Genomic DNA, 23,375 nt, shown 5'->3' with positions numbered 1-23,375 from the left:
AGGTCTACCCTGTTGCTACAGGAGGACTGTTCTGCTGCTTGAAGACCTGAAAAGCAAAAGGTAGCCAGCCTCTGGAGCCATCATCGGCAAAAGCCTGTACTTTTGTCCCACTGGAGATTTTTTACTTCCAAAAAAGTAACTAAGTCCAAAAGTAAAATCTTCTCTGCGACTACGTCCAGGATCTCCCCAACAACAGTGTCGCCTCCCTGGATATCGTTTGCTGCCTTGCCCCGCCAAACTCTACTTTCTCAGGAACATTTCTTCGAAGTTTTTTCTAAGCCAGAAGGTAAACCTAGACCAGGCCCAATCTACTCCATGTCTCCAACTTGCACTCCATCTTGGCAGGCCTTAACATTTGACTTTTCCCTGGTCTCACACTACCAGATACGTTGATTTCCACTTTAATCTTTCAACTGCTATTTTGTATTAAAATCTTAAAAGTTCATAACTCTGTTTTCTACAGATTGGATTTAATTTATTGTGGTGTCATTTTATTCATTAACATTTACTCTGTTTCTAAATTGGATTGGGATTTGTTTGTGTTTTTACTTTATTACTGTTTCTGTGCTGCAAAAATACTCTACACTTTGCTTCTACGTGAAGCCTGGCTGCTTTTGAGCCACACTACTGTAGAGTTAAGTGTGTCAATTCAGTGACTATTGTGGTTCACCCTGACAAGGACTGTGTATGTTGATTGAGTAGAGTTTTCATCTCACTACCCCAAAATCCCAATTTCAATTTAACAGCTCTAGTTCCTAAATATTGTAGCTGGAGCTTTACACCAAAAAATAATGCCTCTTCAAGGCATGTGTTACAAAGGAGAAAAAATGTTCTTTATGCCAACTGTTCCAGTATTTGCATGTGTGCTGTACTGTACAACACAAATCGAATGTGGAAAGAGTGTTAAACTATGTCTAAGCATAGTATTTTGTACTGAATGGTAGCCTTCGTTAGCGTGTCTGACCTTATTTGTTTCTTATCTTTATTTTATAAGGGGATGCGTTAGAGGTTCGATGGACACTTTGACTGCGCTTCTATTTATTACAACCCCTACTGATAACTTCACTACAAATCATCAACAAATAGCAATCAACAATGTCAATAATCTTTGAAGTCAGTAATTCTCACACATCATGACCCCTTTGGCCATTAATAACCACACCTTATGTAAAGTTAGAATGTTTATTTCCTTTTTATTAACAACACTGATATCACGTAACTTAACCTCAAAATCAAATGATATGCACACAAAAACAACACTGGTTGACCAGTTCTTCTAAAGAATCTCAATTTAACCAAAGCATGAATTACTACGCCCTCAAACGTTACAGTACAAATCAATAGTAAGAACAATTGCACAATAGAAATAGCATACATTTAGATTCAGCAACTGAGTAAAATCATTTATTTATTAATAACAAACTAATAGCATTTAGGGTTTTCCCTCACTAACCTTCTGATTAGAATAGCATGTTTGGACTTCATGCAAACAATTAAAGTCAACATAAATTTGGAAACACATCTAGCTATGGCTCTATCAAAATAGCGGTTGGTACCTAAAAAAAAAAAAAGACAAATTTCAACAAGAATAATAACATTCTGTCATACCTCTCCTCGGTATGGATCAGCAAGCTGCGACTATCTTCGCCAATCGGACATCTTTTTTGTCAGCATCAGCATCGGGCCATGAAAGGGAATGGTCAGAACATGGGACTCCTAGCTATCTGAACCATTTGAAAACAAAATCTAAAGGATCAGCATTCAGCATCAAAAGTTTAAGCAATACAGTTAAAGACAGAATTATCCAAGTAAGAGAATCAAAATTTAGAACGTGAGGCAAAGATGATTAAAATGGCGCTTATCAGTAAAGGATTAAAAAAAATGAGCACCTCTCTCTCAGTGCAGTCGGGCTAAGCTAAAATCACCTGAAACACTTACCAGGCTGCCATTGGTCAAAGAATCGTATGTTTACATTTAGTCCAATGAAGGTAGAACTTCAAATGTAAGATATAACTAAACTGTCTTTCACATGTCGATAATTGGCGCCTCTTCTCCTGTTCCCATTGCCAGGCTCTTAAGGTAACAATTTTGTATCCCTCTGTTCTTCAGTCAGTGCATTCATTGTTAGCTCCTGGGAACATGGCTTTCTCACACACTGAACTATAGATTGTATCAGTAAGTATTACAGCATATTCTAGCAAGGAGCTCTCATGGGAAAAGAAAACATTTTCTATCGTTTGGTAATTCACATATTAATTTCCTCAAGCAAACATTTCTCACAGCATTATTTTAACAGCACAGTTTAACATCAGGCTGTGCAACTAGGCCCAAGACCTTGCTAACATAAGGCCTACAATTAATAAAGCAAACACATAATAAGCGATCATTAATATTGCATACTACTACATTCATCTAAACATGAGCACTTCAATTTATTTTAAGAAGCATTTAATGAGGACACTTCGTTGTTACTGAAGGCCACTCAAGTAGGCACGTTTTCTAAGTCATGCATTATTTTCTATATTAAGTTGAATTTTATGCACATTCAACATTCAGAATACATGAATATTTATTAGTAAAAATTCCACATTCACACCTTCTAGGACAATGTGGTGTATGCCACACTGTTTTTTACCTGGGTGCTGTGGGGTTAAATAACACACTGACACAAAGGTTGGTTTTCCACATATGATCGGGTGCTGCTCAGGCAGGTTCAGCTACAGTACCTACGTGTCCTTCGCTCCTCAGTTCGCGCCTTACTGAGCCTCCCGACCACACCCTTTTATTTATACTTATGCCCCTGACCTTGGGGCAAACCACAGTACACCTAAACACAAGTGTGGCCATTCAACTGTGTGCGGGCGCGCCTTAGGGAAACACCCCTGGCCGCGCCCTTCTGTTCTTGGTAGTGTCCGGTGACCAGTTACGTCACCGACCTGCGACACCACATTCCTCCAAAAACCACAATAAAGAAAAACAAACAGAAAGCAATGTCATTTCACCTGTCCCACAGGTGGTTGCGTAATCGTGTGGATGGAATGGGGTTGTTGCGCAGATTGTACCTGGTGACTTCTGACCTTCCTTGGACAGAACTCGGACCAGAGTTGTGGCTTGAGGGTTCACTCTGGGTCGGACATGGGGTGTCTTCCCGTGTTCTGTCAGAACATGGATTACTGTCATTGTCTTCATTGGGTAATGACGCCGAGTCATCATCATCGGGGTTGGAAGGCTCACTTAGGGGATTGTCATCTGAGGGATAGAACCTCTTGAACAGTGAAACGTTGCCGGTGATGGTATCTTGTCCGAGCTGTGCTACTATCGCTGATCCGTTTCCATGGATGATCGCCCATGGAGTGGTGCCAAATGGCATGCGGAACTTACTTCCAGAGGATACTTCTTTCAGCAGGACTTTGTCCCCCACCTCAAGGTCGGACGACACCGCTCGCCTCTTCAAGCTGGCATGCTGGTTGGTGGCTGACTGCCGTTCCTGAACATGGTCTCGATTCAGGGCTGGAGGTTTCCATGAGTGGTGGTGTGGGATTGAGTCAACTGCAGCTCTCCCAAATGCGATGTGGCCAGGTGCTCTGTTGGTCGTTGAATGAGGCATCTGTCGGTAGTTTCCCAAGAACAAGTAGATGGCATAGTCACTCGTTTGGTTGCTGGCATGGGCAATGAGAATTACTTTGTTCAGTGTTCTCATGAACCTTTCAACATCTCCGTTGGCCTGAGGCCATCTTGGTGTGATCCGCCGATGTCAAGTGCCTGTGCTGCTTAGATATTCTGCTAGTTCCTGACTTTGGAACAGGGGGCCATTGTCGGTCTTTATCTCCGATATCAAGCCGTGGGTGGCCATTGCCTTCTCCAAGCATGATATGACTACGTCTGCCGTGAGGGTCGAGATGAACTCTACCTCGGGGTACTTGGAGAAATCATCGATTAGGACAATGGTGTGGCAGCCATCGGGGAGGCTTCCAAAATCTAGACTCGCAGACGCCCAGGGTCCTTTGGGGCTAGGCTCGGTCTCTACTGGTACTGGCCTGTTTGGCTCTCCAGTGGCTTGGCACCATACACACGACTTCACAATGTTCTCGACTTGTTGGTCTATGAGGGGAAACCATACTTTCGTCCTTAGGCGGCTTTTTGTCTTGACCATACCTTGAGGACCGTTGTGAGCCAGTTGTACAACTCTGGTGGTGAGGGATGATAGTATGACCAGCCTGCACCCTTTCAGTACACATCCCTCCGTGTCCGCAGTGAGCTCATCTTGCACATTATATAAGCTTCCTCATACGCATTGTGCGTCCAAGCTCAGCGTGGGTGGTTGTCTTTTTATGACATGCCACTGGCTGGTCTGTATTGCTGTCAAAACCTTATGCAGGCATTCATCATATTTGGTGGCTTGAACAATTTCACCCATTGATATGGGTAGGGGTCGGGACTGATCAGCAACGTACCTGACATACTCTTCTGTTTCCAGTGGGTCGTGCATTTCTATATATGAGGCTGCTCGGGATGTCTGGAAAGGTAGTCAGTAGGGTTTTCCGATCCTGGACGGTATTTTAGTTGACAACTGTAGTCTTGCAACTGAAGCATCCACTTCTCTATTCTGGGCAGAGGCTTTGAGGCTGTGCCATTGAACAGAGGGAGTAGCGGCTTATGGTCGGTGGTCACTATAAAAGGGCATGCGTAGACATAGATGTGATAGTGTTTACAACCCCAATCTACGGCTATCGCCTCTTTCTCTATCCGAGAATATCTTTGTTCCGTCTAAGTGAGTGATCTGCTGGCATACGCTACTGGGGACCATATTCCTTCCACTTGTTCCTGCAACAGTACAGCCCGAGTCCTTTCGGTCCTGCGTCTACAGCGACTTTGGTGTTCTTTTTTGGGTCACAATATCTCAGTGTGGTCTCGCTGGATAGCGCCTCCTTGATGGCTTCAAACACGGCTTGCTCCGGAGAGCCCCAGGTCCATGTTTCTGAGGTCTTGGTTATGTTTCGGAGGGACTGGGTGAGAGTGGATAAATCTTTGATAAATCGGCCACAGTAATTACCCATGCCCAAGAAACTTCGGACTTCTGTCACACTCATGGGAGAATGTGCATTCTTGATGTCACTCACTTTGGCCGGATCTGGTGCAACACCGCTGGCTGAGAACACATACCCAAAGAATTGTATCTTATCCTTTAGGAACTCGCACTTCCTCCGGCGCAATGTGAGCCCTGATTCTTGGATTAGTTGGAGTACGTTCTGAAGGCGTGAGTGGTGCTCTGTGATGGTGGGCGCATAGATGAGAATGTTGTCACTGACATTTGTTGCCCCAGGTAGATCAGCCAGTAGCTCCTGTATGACATTCTGAAAGACCTCCGCGGCGCTGGAGATCCCGAAGTTTAGACGCTTATTTCTCCTCAGTCCTACATGTGTGGAAAATGTTGTGATGTAGCGCAACTCTTTCGCCAACACCAGCTGATGATATCCGGACCGAAGGTCTAACTTGGAAAACTAGCAGGATCCGCTGAGTTCTCCCAGAATGTCGTCGATTGTGGGTGTCAAATGTCTCTCGCCTTGATGGTGACATTAGGAAGGCACATGTCCACGCAGATGCGGGCCTCTCCGGGTTGTTTGGGTTTGCGCGCTACCACAAGGGGTGAAACCCATGGTGTGGTTCCGGATAATTTCTCAATGATGCCTGCTTTCTCAAGGTGATCCAGCTCTTTCTCCACTTGTGGCCGGAGATGAAACGCGACGCGTCTGTGGAGGAGAGCGACCGGCTGCAAGGTCTTGTCAATGTGGAGCTTTATCTCTCGGCTTCGTAGGCATCCGATTCCTTCAAACACTCCCTTGTACCTTGCCAACAGTTCTGTTATGGATTCCTATTGGATGCTGAAGGCGAACATGACTACTCCTAGGTCTTCTGAAGCCTTGCAGCCAAGCAGCATCCCCTGTCCTTCTTCGGTCACGAAAACTTTTGCTGGGATGGTTTGTGATCCATGGGTGAGTGTAATTTGGAAAACGCCCTTCAGGGCGAGTGGCATGTTCTGCCCATATGCGTTGACTTTCACATTGGCCTTTGTTAGTGTCGGAACAGGCACCATCCAGCTGTGTTCTTCTGCAGCTAGGATGTTGATTGACGCTCCGGTATGTACTACTGCTGCTGTCCCGTGTGTGCCTATGTGGATCTGGCACCTCGGTAGTTTTGTTTGTCGAGGGGTGTATGCCCAACAGTGAATAGGGAGTGAATCACGTGCACCATGGCTTCGTTGTCGTCCATATCACTTCCATGCTCTGACTTGTTTGACGCCGTATTGACAGATGCGTTTCCTGCTCAGGTCCTTCTTGACCTGCACACTTTCGCAAAGTGGTTTAACTTCCCACAGCTGGAACACTTTTTGCCTCTCGCTGGGCACTCGGGCGATCTGTGTGGGGTTCCACTGCAGTATCCACATTGTCTTGTCTGAAATTTGTGGGGGCGGTGTTTGGTTTTGTTTGCAGATGACGTGACTGTGTTGGCTGCTTCCTCTTTTATGGGCCTCTGTAAAGCTGCTTCGGTGTGGGAAGCACGGGCCTTCGACAGTTCTTTTGTTTGCCCCATTTGCAGAATGTCGGGTAGAGACCTTCCGGACTCTTCCAGTATGCGTTCTCTGAGCCTCGGTGACGCACATCCTTGGATGATTTGTCTTCTTATTGCCTCTGTTTTGTCGGTAAACCTGCAGGTGCAGGCTAGATCCTTCAGACTCACGTGGAAGGCGTCTAGCGATTCCTCTGCCTGTTGCCTAGATTGTCTAAAGATGAAACATTCGTAATCGGTGTTGGCCATTGGTTCGAAATGCCTGTTTAAAGCGGCAATGAGAGTCGTATGTGTCTTGGGAGCGTCTCCGACAAGGTTTTTTGATATTTTGTATATGTCCTTCCACCCTAAATGAAGGAGCATGGCACGCTTCTGAGTGTCCTTGACCTTGGTAGCTTCGAAAAATAGGAGGACTCTCTCCACCCACTCTCTCCACTTTGGGGCATGCGCAGACGGGGCTCACTCGACGAGGAATGGCTCAACAGGTGGTATGGCAGACATGGCGGCAGGTTTGGGTGGTGACTAGACAGGGGTATTAAAGTGCTGCACTCACCAGGGTCTCCGGGTGTGCCGCTTAGCAGGACGCCTGGGTGTACTGTCTTTTAGAGCTGGCACACTTAGAGCACGTGGGCCGCTTGGCAGGATGGCTGAGTGCACTTTCCTTAGATGTGGCGGGCATAGAGCACGTGCAGCAGGGGCTGGTATAGTAGAAGGAGTAGCTCTCCAATCATGTGTAAGGTCGATGGCAGCTGGAGTCCCCTCTCTGGAAGGTGCAGGGGGAGGGGCGGTCAACCCTGGGTGGGCCGGGTGTGAAGCTTCGTGAGGGAAGGCATCGAGGCCTGGGTCCCGGAGTTGCGGGCGGGGCTACCCACATAGGCTGCGCTAAAAAGCGGGTGCGTCAGGGCAGACGTGCGCCGGCACTTCTGTGTAGCAGAGCGCATTGTGGCGTCCTGACAAAGGGCCTGCCTAGGGTCACACTCATGTGGCACGAGCACCGCGCCTATAGCTGCAGCCGCGGAATGGACGAGGAGCACACTAGGTCGCCGCTCCGCTCTCGTCGCCAATGTGGTGTACGCCACACTGGTTTTTACCTGGGTGCTGTGGAGCTAAATAATACACTGACACAAAGGTTGGTTTTCCACATGTGGTTGGGTGCGGCTCAGGCAGGTTCGGCTACGGCACCTACATGTCCTTCGCTCCTCCGTTCACGCCTTACTGAGCCTCCAGACCATGCCAGTTTATTTATACTTGTGCCCCTGACCTTGCGGCAAACCACAGCACACCTAAACACGGGTGTGGCCATTCAACTGTATGCGGGCGTGCCCGAGGAAAAAAACACCCCTGGCCGCCCCCCTCTGTTATTGGTGGTGTCCGGTGACCGGTTACGTCACTGACCTGCGACACCACAGACAAAACCTATGCAAGACATAGCACACACACTCTGCACTATGTTGCAAAGGTGTGCGCATGGCGCTGGGGATGAGAGAAACAGTACCATTCTGATCCCTCTCTTTTATGCAATATAGAATAATAACTTTGGTGTTGTGTGGTGTTTTTTTTAATCTACCCCATATTATTGTAGATCACGATGCACATTCAGTTTGATGTATCATTTGAACATTAGGGAAAGGGTATAAAGTTTGCTTCACGGTGCAATTTAGGTCTTTCGTTCTGATGCGGTGAGGGGCATATTATAGCACGTCGAAGTCCACCAGAGGCTACATCCCTGCCCTTCGACATTCTGTTGCACCTCCACGTCTTTCGCCATACTCAAAATACCCCATATTCTGCTGTTGCTCTAATCTAGGCACCCAGTTGCTGCCTCGCATAACCACTTTAGCGACTAGGGCTGCCGATTTTGGGTTTTGAAACAGGGGAGCCAGGTTCAAGCCAAGTCTCGGTCAACATCCTGTGTTTGTGGGCTAAGTATCTAACCTCCCCATGTTTTAAAAATGTGTTGTGTACAGCACGTGCTCTATTGCCCTTGGGGCAAATTCGTACTGTATAAAATCTGCAAAAAAACGCAAACACTTGACCAGCAACAAAGGCGCATTTGAAAGACCTATGTAATAGTTGCTATATGTTTCACTCATATGTCCTCGACAGATGTATGTTATACGGTTTGTTTTACTCTGTGAAAACTGAAAAAGAGATATTTTAAAAAAAGCAAGGCCTATTTGATTTGTCTCTGCTTATTTTCTGGAATTAAACTTTAACCCCTCAAATCCGCTGTTTCTCTGCCAGTCAGAGGGCCAAACTGCTCCACCGTCTCACCTATATAACCCCAGCATCTTATATGGGTCCTCCAAGTTATGGGGAGACGGGTGTGAAGTACCGCCGCTGCAGATACAGGCTGATACCACTTTAATGTTGGACAATTAGTGTTTAATGTGTGCTTGTTGTTTCCGGTGCGGATCACCGGCACGTATTTTTGAGGGCCGGCGCTTAATTTTTTGCCTAGTAGGGCTGACGTTTTACCCATTCTCTAGCTTTGGGGAAACGCGTTGATATATAACGGCCATAGCTGTTATCTTCTGAGCCTCTGCAAAATAGATTGTCCACAGTGCCTAATTTGTAATTTAAAACGTGCCGGTGCTCAAAGCCCGCCTCTTAAATATGCGGCTGCTATAATTAAATGTGCAAACACGGAATACTGAGGCAGCGTAATCCTGAAGCCATCTCGGGCCTCTTCAATCCATTTACAGCCACTCCCTGATCCTTCAGCTCGCTCCTGCAGCTTTCTGCTCCCTCCCTTTGTGACGCTTTTTCGTTTTTCTCTTCTTCCGTCTTTCCCAAACGTGTCCTTTGTTCGCAATAAATGCATTTGCGACTGTGCCTTTAGGGCAAAATCAGATTGAAAGCTTTTCAGTAGTGCAGTGCGCATTCTGAGCAGGGCCCGACTGATATCTAAATGCAATCCCCCCCCTTTGCAAGACGTTCACTGCTACAGTCATGTGGTTCATTTGGAGCATGAGGGGATTTTCACTGACCCGATATCCTCTTCTTTGTTTTAGAGATTAAATACATGTTTTTACATTTTGAATTCAACTTATCATGAACAGATAATGAACCATCACTAAAAGTGGACGAAGCATGATAGAAAAACAGCAGCATTTTAACCTAATAAAAAGTAAGACTCAAGGCACCAAAGCATATTATAGCTTCTTGAGCTAAAGATGCAGCAAAAATGACTTTATGTCAAAACAGCATTCATTCTCTAAAAGCAGAAGCACTTACTGATAAGACAGATGGGGAAGTGGACATAACTAAATCAGCTCTTTAAATATCTAGTTTAAAAAAAAAAAACAGATAAGTCTTCTGAAATGTTGTATCCCAAATAAGGTCAAATACGCTCCTGCTAACTCTCCCCCTCCATCCCCCTTTCTGTTTACATTTGGTTTGGACGCCAGTCTTGCCTTCCCTTTCCACTAATGGCCTGTCCCCTAGGCCGTGTTTTTTTTACTTTTTTTGAGGTTATCTTTCATTTTATAGCCACAACCCTTCCTTATCAGCTCGATCCAATCGCAATCAAGTTATTACTTTCAAAATCTTCTCGGATATGGAGGGGGTGGGGCAGCAAGAGAGAGAGAGAGATAGAGAGGAGGCTGATGGGGTATGATACAGAGTGGGGACTGGGAGAGAGAGTGAGGGGAGGTGTTTATATACGTGTGCTGCATTCCCTTCTACTCAATCGAGCAACAATCCCTGCTTGTGAGATCTTCTTGACTAAAGAGAGAGTACAACGAGATTTGAAGTGGCTTCTCGTACCTGCATAGGTAGGTTAAGTACTTTTTTGATGAGCGAGCTGTATACGGGACGTGTCTCGCACGTACTCTCTAGTTCAGGATGTTCGTCAGCCATATTTGGTTGTCCGTTTTTCTTGCTCCTTTTCTGATCTTCAAAAGTCGTTTTTTAGATCATCCATTTTACATGCGTCTGTTTTCTTCCAGTGTCCAGCACATCTTTTTATTATCTTGCTCAGTCTCCTCTGTCTCTTCGGATCTATGTTTTCTTCTAGGATCCTCTACGTCACTTCTTTCTGTGTTTACATTACCTCCCAACAATACAAATCACACTTTTGTGTATTATATTCCAGAGTCATGTCTTGAAATATCTCTATTTTTCCCCCATTATCCCGAAGTTCCTTCTCTCTGTGTCTCTTTTATCTTCCACTGCACCTTTGCATGCTTCTTCTGTCTTTAAAATGCCCTCTCTCTTACTTTTCTATGTGTCCCTTATACCTTCAAATAGCTTTATGGGACATACGCTGAAGGCCTTTTCTTCTCCAAATTGCCCCATGTCACTTCTCAGCCCCCTCCTTTTCCTTCCAGTGCTCAATATAACTCCAGTTTCTCCCTCAGTCTTTTCCATGTATGCCTCTTTCAGTGCCTCGTCACATCATTGGATATCTATGCTATATTCCCTTATCACCCCAGGGATTGCTCTGCACGTCTCTTTAACCTCCCCATGTCAGCCTCCCGTCACTTCTCTGCATAATTTTTATACCTTCAAATGCCCCCTCTGTCACTTCTTTTTAGGTTTCTTTTACCTCCAAATGTCCCCTCTGTCACTTCCTTGCGGGCTTATTCTGTCTTGGCAAGTTCCTCTGGTACTTGTGTGCTGTAACACAATTTTTATATAGTGGATTTTCACTAATTACTTGGTGTCAGCGCTTTGGTGCAGATATTTTCTGCAGCTATACACTTACCCAAGTGGCAGAGGGTTCTTGAGAGGGGAGCCTGACGACATGCCCTGGTCCAAAAAATAGGTATGGTGTGAAATGAGTGGAGGGTTTTGATTGGGGTTTGACCTGCCGTCCTTACCCCCGTGGAGCTGACATATGTGTAGCTGTCTCCTTCTTCTGCTGAACCTAGAGCTGTCACATTAGTAGAGGGGCTGTGATTTCTCTTTAGATATGGAATTAAGCATGGTGTTTATCTCAGTTTTTTTAAACAAGTTTTTCTGGTATCGTCAAAAAGAGAAAAACAAACGGGTTATAACAGTACTTCAGATATTTAGAGCACTAGTTCAATCTTCAATCAATAAGAAACAAAATCTGTGATATTGCCTGTCCTGTCCCAGCTCCTAGATCCGAACAAATCCCGCATTGTAATTGGTTTCGTTTGTTTCTAGCCTGTGTTAAGTGTAGGCTTCCAACTGATCAGCTTTAAACTATGCTGTTGCTACACTGAATATTTCTGCATCATTCATTCAATCCCACATACCTATTGCCCAACCCAACCTCACAAATGGTTTGTTGTGTATCTCACATAGGATGTTAAATCGTTCCTGGGTTCTAAACAGTGAAGCTGGAACAGGAAGTGCTGCAGGTGCTGCAGCGCCCTCATATCAGCTAGAAGTTTAGGTGGAGAATGGAAAATAATATTAATTCTACTGTCATGTAGTATTTCTCTTAATGAAATAATTACTCTCTTTAGAGAAATGTAACGTAATTGTAGGACAACAGATCGATTTCATTTGTGTCATTGATACTCTGTAAGTGTGTGTAGCTCCTTTCAAGTTTGGTCTTGAAACTTCCATACATTTGCACTGTATGTTATATCATGCACTGCGAGGCTATGTTACATTATGGTATTTTCTGCTATGTTATGGCAGACGACTTTCGGATGTATAGTCTTTTTTTTCATCAATCAGAAGTATTTTGTAACTTGTGTGTTAGGGGTACGAACCACTGAATTGACTTACTGTACCATTATTTCGCATCTAACCACTGACAGAGAGCACCCTTTTGTGACTTGTGTCATCAATATTGCTCAATATTGTACATTTATACATTACATAAATGTGCAGCTTTTCAGTTTTTTAACAAAACCTCAGTGTCTGCAGTGCCTGTGCTTTTGTACTAAGTCTGTGCGAGTACAGCAGACATCACAGCATGGAACCATCGAGTGACAAATAACAGTCCATTTCTGTGCTATGCTGCCTTCACCTCAGATGCAGAAAAGGGGGAGGTAAGTGTGTTAGCTGATGCACTGCAGACATTAACATTTCATTAGAAATAGCTCACACATACCCTCCTGTGTTGCACAGTTGCGAACATGATAATGATATAGACCCTGGATCTTCCAATCTTGAGTGATTCGATGTTCATCTAAAATCCATTTATGTTTGTACAAGGGAGATCACCAAAATAAATGTTTTTTATTCTGTTTAGACTGCCTCAAATGACGAGGTATGATGTCAGAAATATAGGGTCCGATGTAAAAGGTGAGGGTACTCCATCTCAAGTGCGATGGAGTACCCTGCCCATCAACAGCTAGGTCAATCTGCTTAATTTAGAGACAGGTACACCTTTAGGTAATCCATTCATATCACCCCCAATGGCTCCATCGATGGAATACTTCCTATGACAACCCAACAAAGTGTGGGCCGTCGTAGGAAGGACATTACACTGCCTGCACAATTTAGGGTGGTCAGTGTAATGCCTTTTTTCCCTGTCTGTAACTGCCAGGGAAAACCTGGTGGTGAGGGACAGGGAAAAAACAATACTGACCCCCTACTCCCAGGAAGAAACCTCCCAGGGTGTGGGGTTCATCAGTGGTTTTCTTTTCAGAAACAAACTCCCTCTGGTGGAGTTTGTTTCTGAAAAACAAACAAATGTAAAACGTTGGGTAGGCTGCCATCAAAACCCATGGCAACTGACAACCAAACCTTTAGAGCATTGAAAGGAACCTCCTTGTACAGAGGGGACCACTGGCCTGACAGTCATCTCTAAATTTGGTTGATCGAGTACCGTCAAGATGGACAAGGCGATATCCTCCGCCATCCCGATGCGCACTACTGCATCCATTAAACCCTAAATCAGGCCAATAGCAATTACCCAAATCTTCACAGATTCATAAGCTCACAAAAGAAAGAAAGCACACACTTCAACAAGAATACAGGTCAAATGACATTACTACAAGCTCTAATTTTCTTAAACATAAATTAATGCACATGTTCAGGTGTAAATATTACATAACCAAATGTAAATGCACTGATCACAATTATTATAAATGAGATTTTGGAGAATTCATCCCAGAGGTGAGAATAGTCACTGGCTCAAAGGGAGACTGGGTCTCGCTATAATCCTATGGCATGTCGTCTGGCACCATTATTTACATGGTCCATGACACTGACAGGGATCCACCTTGAGTAACCATTAGGCAGTGGATGTTATTGCTCAGCGTGGGACCTTCTATAAAGGACAACGTCCGGAGAGGCTTTATTTGTGTTTGGGAGCATGAGATAGGAAACGGCACAAAACCACTCATTTGGATAGAACCTCTTACTGCCAAAAGATGAACAGGTGACAACTGCAAGCCCTGCTGTGAGAAGGGGCTCTAACAGAGTGTTAGCATTATCAGGAGCGGAGCCCTGAGTTCCTTAGCATTCTTAGATGCACAGCCTAGAGTGACTGGGTATTATGACGAGAGGAGGTAAGAAGAAGCATGAAAAATGTATGTGACACATCAGTACTAAAACTTAATTTCAGTAAACTATCGGCTCACTTTGAATGCCAACATACTGCTAACACCATTAAATGACACATATACTCAGTTTATAAGAATTGGTGCTCCACAATGTATAATTAGACCCCCATTTTGTATGGCACCCTTTCACACTCATTAACACACTCATTAACATTAACAGCCCCTTTGACTTAAGTGCCACCAGCCAGAGCCCCCACCCTGAAAAATAGTTGCAGCATCGCTGACTCTAACCATTATTAACCCTGGCCTTGGGACCCAAGTTCACAAGTTTCCCCTGTCCCACTGTATTTCCCAAAGGCCCAGTTCAACTTTACTCATCCCTTTTGCACTGCGTTTGGGCCAGTTTGGTTATGTTGAAGGTTTTCCTTCATAACTTCTTACATTTTCTTCTTGAATCTCCTTCCTCAGTTCTTATTTTTGTGTCTGGCCAGTCATAGATCTTGGTAGGGGATCCATTCCGTAATGGGCTATTCAGATGTTTGTGTGGAGGTACATCATTGCACGTCCTATGAGCACTGTTGGTGTAGTACAGATGTTTATGTACCAACCTCTCTTGAAGCCAGGCAATTCCATGATAAAAAGCTAGAGGCAACGCAATGCAAAGAGCCCCATGCCCCAGTTATACACGCAAGGATCAAACTACAGCCATTTGAGCTAATCTATATACATTAAACACTAAATAAGCAAACATCTTTCTCCATGTTGGCATCCATTTGACTGTTATCCCTGAGACTAAGAATCCCAACATGGAGGACAAAACTGTAGGCCTGAGGTGCTCAGGACCTGTGGCCTAACAGAATCAGTAGTCGTTGAACAGCTCCATCTCATCGCAGTCACCTCATACATGAGTGTCAAAGAAACTGGTACTCAGAGGACCAGATGGAAAAGTTTCCCACAGGGAGTGTAGAACCTGAGTTCTGGGGATATGCGCTAGCTCCAATAGGGCCTAACAGGAGAACACTCACACTCCACTCATTCGGAACTGCTCACACTCACAGTTACTTTCACTCTTCTAGGTCTCAGAATTCTCCCATTCTCATAGTCTTCTCTGACTTCTATCACTCACACGCTCTCCTTTCCCTTACTCCCATGTTATACTCATTGCTCTCCCTAACACTCTGTCTACAAGCATCTCTCACTCTCATGCTGAATCCCATCCACACACTCCACACATTCTCCCTTTTCCTCTCACTGCCACACAATTGCATTCACAATACTCCCAAACTCTTGACATCTGAATAACCAGCGCTGACTGCAAGCCTTAGAATGGGTCCAAGTTTAGCTCTCATTTCCCGGCCAAGGTGGCTTGGATTAAATTCCTTCCTTATTCCCAGTGTTACAACCTATCATAACCTTAATTTCTAGCTGCAACCTCCTGGGCATTGCAGGTACCACCAGAGGAAGTCTGCGAAAGCCCCAAGGGTGAGATTGAGGTACTGAGATGGCGGCACAGATAATGATAATTACCCAAGGGTGCGATTGAGGTACTGAGATGGCGGCACAGATAATGATCATCCACTATACAGTGTGCTGGTACAGTAGAAGGACTCAAGGGAAAAGAAGGGTGCGGAAATTAGAGAAACAGGGTTCACTGTAAGAAACATAGATATGGGGTGAGGTGAAGATAGAAGGAGAGGACACATTGCAAAACAGACCACTGAAGATGGAGAAAAACATCAGAGTGGGAGGAAATAAAAGATCTTAAGAGATATACAATCAGGTAAACTCCAACTAAGGAGAAGTCTTACCCATAGTAGCCACACGTTAAGATCCTAACCTTGTCCATCCGCTAGTGCTCCCACTGCTGGTGCATCCTATGCAGAAAATTAATTGCCAGCTATATTGCTGTACATCTCAGGGCCCCTCTGTGACCTCAGGCCTAAACTTTGGTGTCCAAACAATGTCTAAGATCGCCCACCTCCCCCACACAATCTTTAACTTTATGTTGGTGCACTTTCTCTCCTGGGAGGACAGACCTAAATCCATTAGAACAGACTCAAATCCACTACCAGAGCGTTAATCCTACTGCATAGTCACATTTGCTAATGAGGAGAGAAGCCTTGATAATCAATGTGAAAACTGGCCACAGTGCAAAAAAGACATACATAATGCTGTGAAATGTACTCTCTCATTATTTTATATGGTCAGTAAACACATGGTCCTGGTCTCTTGTGCTGCCAAAGGAAGTTTGCTGCCATAAACTTTGGGGTTTAGCAAATACGGTTATCACTTAGATGATGTTCGTATAGGTCTGTCAAAGGTAAGGGCAACCATTTCCAGTAGCTAGGATGCCGCTGACAGTTGTACCTCAAGCAGGTAGTGCCTTCAGGAAGGAGCCCAAGGAGGAAAGGCTATGGAGGCGAAACCACCCTGTAGTTTGAAGAGACTGATTCAGGACTCTAGAGGCATAATGGACAGGCCACTGATTACACCTTCGGACAAAAAGAACTGGGTCCAAGACTGGAAGGACTGAAGGAGGGGTTAAAGTCACAAGAAAGGGGGTCAGGCAATAAGAGGCTGAGCAAGGAGTATTATCAACAGTTGAACAGCCTAGGCGGAATACAGGTTGTGTTGATGGGATTAGAAGTTGTTTTGTAGCCCCTTTTGCCAGATTATTTAATAAATGTTTGGTGAATAGCTTCCCTTCAAATGTTAAGAGGGTTATTATGCGATAGTTGGCTGGATCTTTTTTGGCCCCCCTCTTATAGATAGGATGAGTTACTGCACCTTTCCATGAAGTAGGAACCCGCCCAGTGTGGTGGCATTAAGAAATAGCTATTCCAGTAATAAACTCCAGAAAGGCATATCAAGTTCAACTACGTTTATGAGTATGCCTTTCTGGCCCCCTGCTTTAGAAGGACGAAAGCTTTTTATTAATTTTATTTCCTCCTTGGTAATGACTGGGTATGATATAAAGTCTGGAAAGGGTTTAAATGGGACATTAAGAACTGATTTATTGCGGAACTACATGTAGATTTACCATTAACGCTTGTAATAAACAAATAATTGGGCTGCTGATAAGACCCGGAACCTTCACCAACCCGGGTCAAAAGGCCCTTTCATTTTCACAATGGAATGGCGTGTGTTAGTTTCGCCCAAGCATTTTCTCGGTTATCATGTTTTATTTGTGCAATTGTTTTCTTAATCACTGCGTTCCTTCGAAAGGGTTTGTTTTAAAATATTTCATAGTGTCCTACGATGATTCCTTTTTGCGTGGCTTATTTTGTGAGTAATCGATGTATAGAAGAATTCTATGTGCATTGGGTAGCTTTGTAATCGAGATAGCCAGAACGTTCTCTAGAGTATGATGCCAAATTTGGATCCGGTCCCTATTAGACAAGGAAGTGAAATGCTTATTTTCGAGGTATGGACTTAATGGATGGAGCTCTTCCCGTAGATTTGAAACGTTATTCTGGCGAGCGATATTCCATTTGAGCTTCCTGGAGTTAACAACTGTCATGCAATTACTATTTGTTGTTTTCCTAGATTCCAACTGGTTTGATGTATTGTTGAAAACTATCTTCTGTGGATCAGGATCATTCTCGAACCACTCCATTATGGCAAAGCTCTTTCAGGTGGAGAAGTTGGAATAATGAATGAAGGTGTAGTCAATTGTGTGTGCAGTCGGGCTCCAAAATGTGGGTTTGCCGGGCTGGTCATCTAGCTAGTCTACCATTAAGTGTCTTATAGACTAAATCAGACAGGATATTGTAAGTATGTCTATTCTGAGCGTTTAAGCCCTTAGATTTCCCAGGCGAATTATTTTAGGAAGGGGGATGTTATAGCTTAAGTCCGGTTACTGAGGGGAAGGGGTATAAGTCACTGGAGGCAAAAGATATTGGTCAAAGGCCTTCGTAATGATGATAAAAAGCTGGAATAGTATTGTTTACTGCAGGGGCGACCCTCAAAAGATGGCGGTATAGCAAGGTCAGTCCCTACGTCTGGACCCAGTCAGGACCTCTCACGTCAGGAGCCCGTGCACAGCTCCTGGGGGGCAGTGCTTTATTTGTAAAATTATAAGTACCGCTGCTGAGACACCCACGATCTGGCGCTATAAAATGTCAGAGCAGGAATAAATAGCAAGGGTGCCCAGTCCCGAATCCACTTCAGGCCTCTTCACTGCGAGGCACGCCCTGCTCCATTATCTCACTATTACAGATGTCTGCTTTCTCTTCCAGTGATGTATTTCTCTTCTTCAGTCTTTTCGTTTTGTTTGTTTTTGTCCTATGTTAGTCTCGAGAAAAGTCTAATGTGGAGAAATAAGCGCCGGCCCCCAAATATAAGTGCTGATGCTCCCCACTGGCAATCACTGGCTCAAATTAAGCACTTCTGGGGTGGGAGGAGGCTGTTAGGCCACTGATTCGAAGGAGCAGGCAGGCAGGCAAGAAAAGGGAAGCAAGGTGGCCCTGACGATCGGCTTGCTGTGTGGGATCGTTCCTTCTCCGAGGCAGCAGGCTCAATAGTAGTTTAACCTAGTTTTCTAAAAGAGGCAGCCCTCCCCAAAAACACTGAGGATGGAAGGATCTCGCTACATTTTTTAAAAATGCCGTTTTATTTAGCGCAAACTCCACCGGAAGATGTTGGCGTGCTTTACCTGGACACCAGTTACATTACACAAGGTGAAGGGGAGAGGTAGGGTAACGAGATAGGTCACCTGTTGTCCCCTAATAAGAACGTTTTTGAGTCGCGTAAACAACTTCCAGTTCACAGAGAAAGGAAAACAGTTAGCGTGGTCTTTTCTTGATCCGGACTGATGACACACACCACCATTCAGCTCTTTTCTGACTATTTCTAAATCCACTACACATACCCTAAAATGCTGACAGGCCTATTTTAAACATTTTTAGCATGGGATGTGAAGTTCTGTCAGCAATGATTGAACTGTCTCTAACTCGTTGTACACAGATCCAGACAGCAATGACGCAGTTTCCCAGGACACAAAACCCTGCACCGAGCCACCCATTACTCGAGCTACTGAATCTAACATGGTGTACTCTGGAAGGGATGGTCTCTGCCATGGCATAGGTAGTGTATTCTGCCTTCATCTAGTACTGGCTTGACTGTGTAAATAAAAACATGCATCTCCTCACAGGACAGCTTGTCTCTCGGATTAAATACACTGCTTCATCAACCAGCAATCCAGCTGTCTCCACTGTGTACCACACATCTGTATCCAGCCCTCTCTCAGTTGCCTCCAGTGCGCAACACTCATCCCCATCCAGTCTGTCTCTGCAGTCTCCAACGTTTAACACACATCTCCATCCAGCCTGGACTCAGGTCTTTCAAGCCACGTAACACACATACCCAACCCTTACTCTCTCAATTGTTGGTTATTAGCACCAACTGACAACATCTTCAATTGTTGGTTATAAGCAACCAACTGACAACATCTTCTCTAAAAATAATTGTGTAAAACTTTGATGACCGAGGTGGGAGTGTTGGGGAACTGAGGTTTTCTTGATGAGGCGTCAAAACACAATGAGGGTTTACTAATTCCAAACAGACTTTGCGTTTGACCTGGCCTATGTGTAGAAAGGCTTTTTCACATTTGTAGTGTAGCGTTTGCAAATTAAAAAGTTATTGACAAAATCTCTCACGCAATGCCTCCTATTTCAAATATAGTGTGAATAACTACATTGTAATCAGAGGTCTGATATATTGCTTTTTTATTTGTCCCACATGTATGTAGTTCAGTGCACACTGTGTGTATCTCAGTGGGCTATAGCACTGGTGTGTGCATTTATGTTATGTGGTATCTTAATAGCACCAACCTAGCCAACAGGCATTGGATCACTGCACAGGGTTAAAAGGCATGTTATCGTTACCCAGGAGGGTGGTGGGATAGCCTTATGCAAAAAAGCACATACATCATTAATTGTATAATTTAATCATTTAACAGTGAATGTGTCTGAATTCTTCGAAGGAGCAAACATTAACAAAGCCAATGTTTCTCCCTTTTCATAGCTGAACGTGCTTCTTCATAGTTGTATGTCAGAACATTGAAGTACAAAATATCAACGTACAGCAATATCGACTCTGGAATATTGCCTGCCAGTATATCATCAGGTTAATCTACTATAGGCAAGCACAGGTATACAATTCTTAACTTCATGTATACTTGCGTTTCAGGTTTCCATCATTCTCTGCATGCCTTTCTTATCTCCACTATTCAACTCTGAGTTACTTCTCTATATGCCACAAATAGTGGGTGAGTTTTACGTTCGTCACGTCATTCACTCACCTGAGGCGCCAGGAGGCAGGAGGTGGAGCTTGGTGCTCGCCGCGCGCTGCCAGAGACGCCGGAGCTACACGCTGTCAGGAACACTGGAGCTGCCGGAGACGCTGAAGCCAGTGTCCCGCTGCAGGTGAAAGCGAATGCTGCAAGGCGGTAAGGACCACCGCATGACCCTGCAGGACCCCCCTACAAGGACCAAGAACCTCCTGCACGAGAGTGGTTTCTATGTTATATCGGCCCCTGTCTTTGCGGGAGAAACCGCGTGGGGAGTGCAGCGCTGCAGTGTTCTTGGGGGCGACTTCTTTGCTGGATCTCCTGTCTGTCCCCCCCCCCCCGCCGCAGTGCTTTGCTTGCCATTGGTTTACCTTGGGCAGTGGTTGTTGGTCCCCGGGACCTGGACTCCTGGCCTGTGCGTGTAGGGACTCCTGGATTGGTGGGGTGCACAAGGGTCTCACTGGGTCAGCCACTCCACCTCACGACGGATGGCCCCTTGGTGGAGAGGAGCCTGAGTCTGGGCTACCATTGACCTCCTTAGGACTTCTCAGGACTGCCTGGACTGCCTGGGCGGGAGCTACATAGGAGCCACATAGGAAACGGTGGCTTCAGGCAAGTGCTTAACATCCTGCAAGTTGGCCCATGTGAAAGTGTCGGGAAGTGTACAAAACTGTTGCATAGGCTTTAGGTAAGTGGTTTTGGACTGAGGCGGCTGGCGTTAGGCCAGCGCGGCTTGTCTGGACTGTGTTGCCTTGCTCCTCATGCCTTCCTGCCTCCTTCTGCTCTTCAATCCAAACGGGCCTCCCTCCTTCCTTCCTTATTTGAAGTCTGTAAGTCTTAATTGGAGCACAGATATTTCATAAGTGTCGCAAAGCGCTCCTTTCAGGATTTAAGGACTTATTCACCTACGCTGAGCGCCATATTTCCTTCTCTGCGTTTCCCCAGATTTGAAGGAGGGCTTTGAGCCTGCTGCACTATAAGGTCTGGTAAAGTAAGGAAGGAGCACCCAAATCCTCAAAAGCATAAGAAATGGCGCTGTGGTGTCGATGTGGGCAATGCCACTTCACATTCATCATCAGCTTCTGAAAAGTGGTCTTATTCCCCTTCACCATTTGCAATTACAGCGGCACTTCTTTCACCGGCTGCTGATCCGCCTAGTTCAGCAGTTTTGAAGTCTCAACCTTCTGTTGTCCATATGCCACATTCATGCCCCTCGAAGCTCCGCGAGTCTTCTCTTCTGACTTATTTAAAAAAAAACAAAGTTGGAACTTTCGGCAAATGGTGGGGAGATTAAGCCGGAGTCAGGCCGGAGTGTCCCCACTGAGCCTGCAGTTACCGATTCTTTTACCCATTGCTTGTGGTTATCTCTTATCAGCAGCACAAGTCTACTGTCCAGTTTCACCTGTATCCCCCCAGTTAGTATCTCAGAGTGAAGTAAGCCATTCACTGCCTCATGAGGACCAGCCACCTGCATTTCTGTCAAAACACGAACTTTCACCAATTATTATCTCTAGTAACCATTTTTTAAACGCAGAGGAGCAGGTGCCTTCTTTAGCGGCCTCTCCAGCAGTTCCCGATCGGTTGGCCGGGCAGGATGGGCTGACTGTAGGCTGCCACGTCTCCCCACAGGATCACAGCATCCCCCTGCCACCTAGCCCTCCGGCAGCCCAATGGAGCCAGAGTTCAACTGGCAGCATTCATCCAATGTTACCAATAAGGTCTTCTAGCAGGGCTGTTCTCAGCCCGCAAACAGAGTTTATTGAAGGCGAGCTCAACAACCAACCGCTCCTTGACCTTTCTTGTCTTCAATCTGATTCTTTGAGTGGTGCTGACAGGGAATTCAACCCTGTGCCCTCTCCTACGATCATGGCAAATGGCTCTGCCTGACCTCAGCTTTTGCAAACCCTCCAATCCACTGTGCTGGCTTTGAACTATCACTCCGACAAACTGGACGTCCAAGTTGATCTGCTGAGCACATTGGCCTCTTACGTAGCTGGTATTGATCAACAAATTGAAAACCTCAATCAGCTAATTACTAGAGCACAGACAAGCTCTAATTTTGTGCAACCAACATGTTGTTGTTCTCCAATTGTTAAAAGCCTTTCATCTTCACCAACCTTTTTAAGTTCGGTTGTATGTGAAATCAAGAGGCTATCTATAGCTCCTGTGCCCCTGGTACCCCTGCTGAATCCAAGCTCCCTCTCTGATTAGGCCCGGGGGCCCACTCAACCAAAATCATTGGACGACCATTTTCTTTCAGCCAAGAGTGTAACCTCCATCAATCTTCCTCGGCCAGTTGCTACTGGAGTCCTGGAGCATGTCATTGCGGCCAACGGTGGTTCCACAACTTCTTCCTTACCCGAACTTGAGTCCACAGTGCCTGCCTCTTCCCATTTTCCCTGCACTCCTGCACAACCTGTTTCAGGTCAACCAATGCCCTCAGGAGTTGATCCCGTGGCCCAACCTCGTTGATCAAGCGGGAAAAAAAAGACTCTGTAAACAACGGAACAATAGGCGGAGCCAACCCCGCAAGGATTTTCAACAAACGTTCAACTGTTGGTTCGTCCTGAGGCGCAGCAGCTCTTGCAGTTGCAGGGTGCCCCTAGGGTGACATCACCATCCAATTCCTTGTTGACCTTACCTGTTGGCTTTCCCCTCCAGATTGAGCCTGTTAAGGACCCTTCGGTTGGCACTACTGTGCAGGAAACTGAACCCCTCTTCAAGGACCATTTGATCTCGGCTGTAAAAGGCAACCGAGGCAGTGTGTCGGTTTCGGTAGCCCCACTTTGGGATAGTGGAGTGCCTGCTTGCCCTGCCACCACACTGTTTGTATCCAAACCTGTTCATGGATGATGATGTTTTGGACTTTGGTTCTTCCAATTTCCTCAAATTGCCGTCTGATAATAGAAGCAGTCTTCCTGTATTCTGCCACCAAGCCTCCGGTCCGTCTCTGCCGATATTCAGGCCTCAGGGGCCCTGTGGACCTATTCAATGTATAGGAACAGCTACAGCCCTCATTCCCCCTGTGTCCCTCCACTACCCCAACGGAACACTCAACTCTTAAACTTGTGTTTACCCCAGAATAT

General features: G+C 45.5%; 1 long non-coding RNA gene across 1 annotated transcript in view; it reads left to right on the top strand.

Moving 5' to 3' along the window:
* Positions 1–10,188: 10,188 nt before the first annotated feature.
* LOC138261718 (uncharacterized) overlaps positions 10,189–23,375 on the top strand; it is a 65,995-nt gene continuing 52,808 nt past the window's right edge. Inside the window, exon 1 of the long non-coding RNA XR_011199140.1 lies at positions 10,189–10,343. This is a non-coding gene — a long non-coding RNA (uncharacterized lncRNA). The remainder of the gene's footprint in view (positions 10,344–23,375) is intronic.

This window comes from Pleurodeles waltl, chromosome 10 (genome assembly GCF_031143425.1).
Source record: "Pleurodeles waltl isolate 20211129_DDA chromosome 10, aPleWal1.hap1.20221129, whole genome shotgun sequence".
Lineage (NCBI taxonomy): Eukaryota > Metazoa > Chordata > Amphibia > Caudata > Salamandridae > Pleurodeles > Pleurodeles waltl.
The sequence above is the reverse complement of the archived record's forward strand: the minus strand, read 5'-3'. Positions and strand labels throughout refer to the sequence as shown.